Source organism: Ammospiza caudacuta, chromosome 2, assembly GCF_027887145.1.
Source record: "Ammospiza caudacuta isolate bAmmCau1 chromosome 2, bAmmCau1.pri, whole genome shotgun sequence".
NCBI lineage: Eukaryota > Metazoa > Chordata > Aves > Passeriformes > Passerellidae > Ammospiza > Ammospiza caudacuta.
The window spans coordinates 2,307,609-2,314,760 of record NC_080594.1 but is presented as its reverse complement, the minus strand read 5'-3'; positions in this window follow the sequence as shown (position 1 = coordinate 2,314,760).

Genomic DNA, 7,152 nt, shown 5'->3' with positions numbered 1-7,152 from the left:
TTCCAGGCCTCCCCAGAATTAAATCCCATTCAATTCTCTATTCAAGCTTCCATGCAGTACTTGAAGACTGATTATTCAGCAGGCTCCATTTATTCAGGTTGGGTTTTTAGCACAATATTTTGGCTAGTTACAAAAATGTAATAATTCTTCTCCATTCTTTTTTATCTTCTTTTTCTAATGCGGAACACCAGTGCAGCCTAAATCCCCAAGGACAGAGTCAGTTCTGCAAGTTATTACTTGGGTGTACTAAATTCTGATGGCCATACAAACATGTCCCTGATTCACTGATAGAGCTGTGATCAAAAACTCAATCTCTCATTTTTACTTCCCATAGTATCATTTTTATCGTCATCTCTTCCTCTCTCCTTAATGCCAATATGAAAAAAGGTGAGGCAAACATCAGACTTCATACAGAGCAAGTGCCTTTCAAAAGCTGTAAACCTGGAGATGCTTTTCTCATGAATATTAAGAAGTTAAAGGGTTCATATTTTGAACTGAACTTTCTTCCTGAAAATGTCCTAAAACAAATTAGCTTGTTTTCAACTATTATGTTTTTGGTCTATTCAATAAAGACAGACAGCAGAAATAATTTTTATTCTCCTCTTCTCCCCTCTAAAAGGGAGGGTTAATTTATCAGGTTTCTTTACAAATAAGAGTACTTTTCTTCTGCAGTGTTTCTCATTTGAGCACTTATAATTCAGATATGATTGTGTTTATTTCCCTGCTTTCTTCTTTACCAGATTCTGACACCTGTCCTGAGTTTCTGTCCTGATGCCTCTGTACATTCATGCCTGTGCCTCTGTTATGTGATGAAGTCTGGACACTGACTTGTGTAACACCATGTCAGCCTGGAGGAACTGACTGGAATTTATGGCCTTGGGTTAATCCCTCTGCTTTTCACCTTCCTTTTGGATAACATTCATTGCATCATGTTGAATACATGCCTGATCCCTTGGTGGTTAGGTTAACAACGGTGGGATCCTGCTTGGAGACAGGGCTGGGGCTGTAATGTCCTTGCAGCCTCAGCTGTTTTGCTCTGGTAATTGTGCATACACTTTCTGCCTGCTGTTTTGATCCTGCTGTTGCTATTGTTTGTTGGAGACCCACGCTGCCTCTGTGCCCAGCCTAAATTCCATTGTACCCACCCCACGGGTCTTTTGTGCAATGACAAGCCAGCAAAAATCCTGGCATGCAGCTCCTTTGTTGCCCGAGGGAGGTATGTGGGAAAGGCAGCTCAGCACTCACTGGGGACAGGGACTTGGCACACGCTGCCCAGCAGTTTCCACTACACGTCCCTTGGGCTGACACAGTTTTGCTTCAGGTGCTCCTACATTCATTTTCTGTGTTTGCCATCGAGTTCTGTTTGCCAGAACAGCAGAGGAATGCAGCTGCTGGGATTTTATACCCTGGTTTTCACACTTCCAGCAGCATGTCCTACTAATGTGTTATTTGTATTACAGGAGTCCCCACGGGCCTTGCTCCACATCTGAATCCCATTGTTCTGGCGGTGTAAAAACAGAGGAAGAAACAGTCCCCAGCACAGAAAAACTTACAGAATTTTACTGTGACTAAAGGAGAATTTAGGACTAAAGGAGGATTTAGGAGGACCTCAGCATCCAAGTCTCTGAGAATTTCTAAGACCTTTCAATTTTGAAGCAGCGCTATAGTCCTGAAAAAGGACAGGCACCAGGCAGAGGTCATAAAGGGTTATCTAAAATAAACAGAAACCACCCTGTGCTCAACCTCGTGCTCCTCCACAGGCACAGAAATACCCTGAATGAACGAGCAGGAGAAAGCCAGACTAGTCCCGTAGGATGAGAGGAGAGACAGGGTCTTTTTTTGCTGGAACAAGTTGGGGGAAGCCCCCAAAAGAAGCAGAGACGGCAGATCAAAAGGGGCAGCAGCTCCTGGCACACACAGGGACAGTAAATTTCAGATGTCTGCACTGGGAATGTTTTGTGTTACTCTGCTGTTGACTATTAATATCAATGACATTTTTTTGTGTGATGGTTTTTCTTCGTGACTCACACAAAAGAAGACAGGCCACAGACGATGTCTTCAGTTGGGGATTTGGCTGTTTGTAGCTTTCTTTCCCTTTCTTCTGTTTTCTCTCCCAGGTTTTATCATTGACTTTAGCAGGCCATTAAAGGCTGATGATTTTTTCCTAGAGAACAGGTATTAAATAACCAAAGGCTTCCGAAGTGCAGGACCAGGCCCTTTGGATGATAGCTGCTGCTGTTGGTAGTCTTGGTCCCTGCTTTTCCTGACCCATGCCTCTTTTAGCAAATCTCTGCGGGGCTCCAGGACTTTCCATTTCACACTTAGAATGTTGTCATGGTGTTGTCAAACAGAGAAAGAAAACCTCCACTTTGATTTAGGGAGATTAATAATGGGGCACAGCCCTATTCAGAGTTCATTTTCTTTCCTATCCGTGGATTTTAAGAGCCTTGCTCTGGACAGTGTGAAGCCAAGACAGTCACATAGCTGGAAGGCAAAGATGTGCTCCCTCGACTTCGAAAAAATACTCTTGTTTTGCTTTTCTGCAATGTTATTTTTTGTATAAGTCTCTCTCTAGTCAATATTTATTGCTGGGCTATGTTGTCCATTAAATCCTGATGGTGGGAGGGCTGAAGCCTGGAGCCTGCTGACAACATCCTCATCTCAGGAACATTTTGCTGGCACCGGGGACGCTCCAGCGCTGCCAGAACGAAACGCAAAGCGACTCTATCGCAGATAGGTCACACAGTGTGTTTTGGACTCCATTCCCTCCATCTGTTTGCCATAACTATCCCCTTCTGCTCCAGGAAAAAGCTTTTTCTGGAGCGTGTCATCCTGCTGTACTCTCGCAGCCGAGTGCTCCTCGGCGGCAGCAGCGGTCGCTAAGGCTCAGTGATGAGCTCACCCCTGCGGGAAGGGGAGGGACAGCTTCCAAAACAAAGCACGGCCCTGGAGACGTGTAAAATGGTCACATGCAGCTTGAGGCTGGTGCATAGGGAGCTTGGAGGTGTTCTTTTTTCTTCTTTTTGTTTTTAGGGTGTTCTAGAGCTGAAAGGTCTTAATGTTACGAAAAGCAATAGTGCAGAATATCTTAATCCTTTGGTTTCAGGGGCCTATTTGAGCCCCATTCTGTTGGATATTTTGTTTGTTTCTTTTTCTCTCCCCAAGCAAGAGACATTATTTAACCTTTTGGCCTTCCATGTGAAATTACTGATATAACCAGGTTTTTTCAGGTACCCTCACGTACTTGCAAGACCAGCAAAAAGATAAAATTACTGATAGTGCAGAGACCGATGTCTCTGTCAAACTTACACACCACAATAAAGATGTGGCTGGAGTAGAAGCAAAGGCATTTGGTTACACAAAGTATTTAAGAGAAGTTTGCAATTAGAGCCTTGTCTGCAATGAAGGCTCAGCTAGATAAAAGGTGAGTTTGTTTACTAGGGTTTTTTTATCCGTTTCACTATTATATAAATTGATTCACCTCAATAAAAATCAAACCGTTCAGTACAATCCATCATGAAAAATTCTATGGAAGCTTGGTTTTTTGCTACAAGATGCACTTGAGGACAGATGACACTGGAATGATAGTAGTGAGGAAGAAGTCCAGAAAAAATATTGGAAATTACATGGGTTGATCCTGATCTCCTCTGTAGAATTTTATCCTGATATCAGATGTGAGTCCCCTCTGAGAAATTAAAGACTGATTGTGATCTAGGTCCCATATCCTACCTGAAGATTTAAAATGCTCTGCAGGGCACTGACTGCTCCTTAAACTTTATAGAAACCTGCTCCCTGGCAGAATCCAGGGCAACAGTCAAAAGGACTGTTTATTTTTGTTTTATTCTAAGGCATAGTAATTGTTTGGCTTCCTGTTGCAAGACACCTGCATACATTGTGCTGCCCTACTGATCCAAGGCTGGGCTCTAAAGAGGCTGTTCCTGCCTGCCTATGTTTCCAGTTCCGTGGGCATGTGTCTATGTTATTATATCTTTCTCCATATGGATTGTTTTTCCACTAATTTCTCTGCTTTTGTTTTTCCAGAGCTGACTCACCAAAGTTTACATAGTCTAGAAAAATAGATTTCTAAGTCAGACCTTCCTTCCTAATACTTTGCTGTCTCTTGTTTCTTTTTTCTTTTTTCTTCTCTCCCCACATTTGGCAATGCCTCAAAGTCCATGTGCCAAGCATTGTATAAATAGGAGTAGTCATGGTGGTGCCCTGAGCAACTCACAGCTTAATTAAAGACAGGAAAACAAGAACTAAATGTAAAACAATAGGAAAAAGACTGAGGGCAACAGTAAATATGTCACGGATTTAAAATAGGCTCGATGTGCACAGTTGGTGCAGAGCTCCAAATCAGAAACCCAATGTCTTTGGCACCAGCTTCCCATGGAACCAAGTGACCCCTCAGCATTTCCTCTGCCTTCCCTTCTTCCCTTGGTCACTCATGGAGAAGCTGCTCTGCTGTTGGCCTTAATGGTGCTCTGCAGGTTGGAGGACATAAATGAATTAGAGCAGCTGCAGTCAGGAGGGCATTCCCTGAGCTATTGGCTCTGCTTTAAGCTTGATTTATTTTTGTTTCAGGAAAGAGTATTTTCAGCTCTTGTATCCTCTGTTATGCAGCTCAAGCGCACCTACTGTGAGTGCTTGGTGTGCAACAATCATAACCAAAATCTGCTGGGTTCCTTTTTTTTTTTTTTTTGGCAGATGGGCAGAAGCTGGAGATGTCCTGGCATGGCCTCTCTCCTCCTCTCACAGCCCCACTGCAATGGCTCAGCAGTCTTCTGACAAGGGTGAAGCTGCTGTCCTTGCAGGGCCTACAGAGAGATAGCAGCATTTCCCAGCACAGCTCATCTGCTGATGTCCTATTACGCGTCCTATTGCAGGCAGACCAAGGCACAAACACCAGGGTTCACTGTTTCCCCAAGGGATCGGTGTCTACCTGGGGAGTACAGGGGCTTGGAGGGAGAAAAGGAAGGAAGGCAAGACAGAGGAAATACTGGTGCCCCAGAGTCTCCTTTTCTGCAGGCTGAGACACCCCCAGCTCCCTCAGCCTCTCCTGGTTCTCCAGCCCTTCCCCAACTCTGTTCCCTTCCCTGAACACACTCCAGTTTCCTTCTCATCATGAGGAAGCAGAAACTGACCCCAGGATTAAAGGTGTGGCCTCACCAGTGCCCAGCACGGGACAATCACAGCCCTGGTCCTGCTGCCACACCATTGCTGCCACAGCCCAGGTGCCCTTGGCTTTCTTGCCCACCTGGGCACACCTGCACTCATGTTCAGACACTATTGCCAATATTGGGGAAAATAAATTTTAAAAAATCACTTATTCTAGTCTCTTCTGAATGGATTTTTCAAGCCTCAGTCTTATTTTTGACATCTGACAGATCTGCTTCCTCAACATCAGTATTCTAAAGAAAGCAAAGGTAAAAATCTTCTACTCAAAATTACAAAATATTGCATGATCTCCTTTTTCACATAAATGAAAATGCACATCACTTAGACACATTAAAAGTTTCCATGTTAAAAAGATGACATTAATTACTGCAGTGCCTTCTCAGATCCTGAGTCCTAGTTTCAGCTGAATATGAGTTCATTTTCTTCTTGATAGCTGACACAGTGCTGTGTTTTGGACTTGATATGAGAATAATGCTGATAACACACTGTTGGTTTTAGTTATTGCTAAATAGTTCTCACCCTAAGCACTAAAGTCACTGATTCAGATAGAAATTCTGCTGTGCTTATCTGGGACATGGAGAACAAATGATGACACAATCTAAAATACACAAGAAACTTGCAGTAAACTAAGTCCAAAGCCAGCTAAAGTCTGTTCTCTGTGAAGCAGCTGCTCTGCTGTGGGCAGTTGATTTTCCATTAGAGTACATTTGGGATATCTGCAAAATTATAGCTAGAATTAGAATTAATTAGAATTCTGCTTTGCATTGGATACTATCACAGAATAATAAATGCTTTGAGTTGGAAGGGAGATTTTATAGCACTGTTCCCCAGGTGTTAAACTACTGGAAAATGGAACCATTTAAAAATTTGAAGCGAAGCTAAAAAATAAAATAACCTATTGCCCCTGAGACATTTCTGCACATTATTACACTTGAGGGTTTTTACTGTAGTTATCTTAGCCAAAGATCTGATTTGTTTTTGAAACCTATACTGAAATTGCTATTTATGTTTGCATTCATAAATCCATTTCCTTGAAGTAGTAATGCATGGTATTTGATGATGTTTTGAGCACTGAAGAGCTAAATTATTCTGGTTTTTTTATCAGGGAGGACAAAAAAGCACCATCTCTGTATGACAAATGAACTGCAAAATCTGTGCTTGTCTCAACTAGATTTTAGGCTATTTATATTTTATTCCATCCTTTTTTTTTTAATTCTTTTCTTTCCATCTGCAGAAACACTGGTGTACATAGCTGACATCTGGATTAAAAAAAAAAGCTTTGAAGGCCAACATATTGACTCTTAAGTCTTTGCTTTCACTCTTAATAAGAATAATATTTTCATTTTGTAAAGCTAAAGAAATGAGGCTCACTCACAGAACAGGTTACATTTCCTGAAAGGATGTAGAGATATCAAAAAGTGGAAAAATAAAAATAATGGGTGTATACTGAGAGGATTTTAAAGAATAGATGTGAATGAAATGTTTACTTTAAATAAACTGCAATCTGGGTCAATAATTACTTAAATTTTTTTGGTGATGAAAAGATGGATGAAGAGAGAGGACAGTCCAAGTGACAAAATTAATTAAAAGAAGTCAAGATGTAAATCAGTTTTTCAGTGTTGTAAACAAACTGAGCTGTGCTCATCCTTTCTGTTTGATTTGGATTTTTCTGGCTGGAGATTGGAAAAAAGGCAAATTTCTGAATTAGAACAGGAGTTTTCTTATAGTATTATTTCACAGCTTTTTCAGAAGTAAAAAAAGACAATATAATAAATCATTTCTTTTCATGTCTGAAAGGTTTTGAAATAGGAACCAGTTCACTTCATAATACACTTGTTCAACTCAGAGCAAATGGTAATTATATAGATATGTAAATCAAAATTGAGAATTAGAATTATAAATTCACAAATGCTTGTCTCAGATTTCACTAATTGTTTAGAATTAATAGATTACATTTGAAATGATAAAATTAGT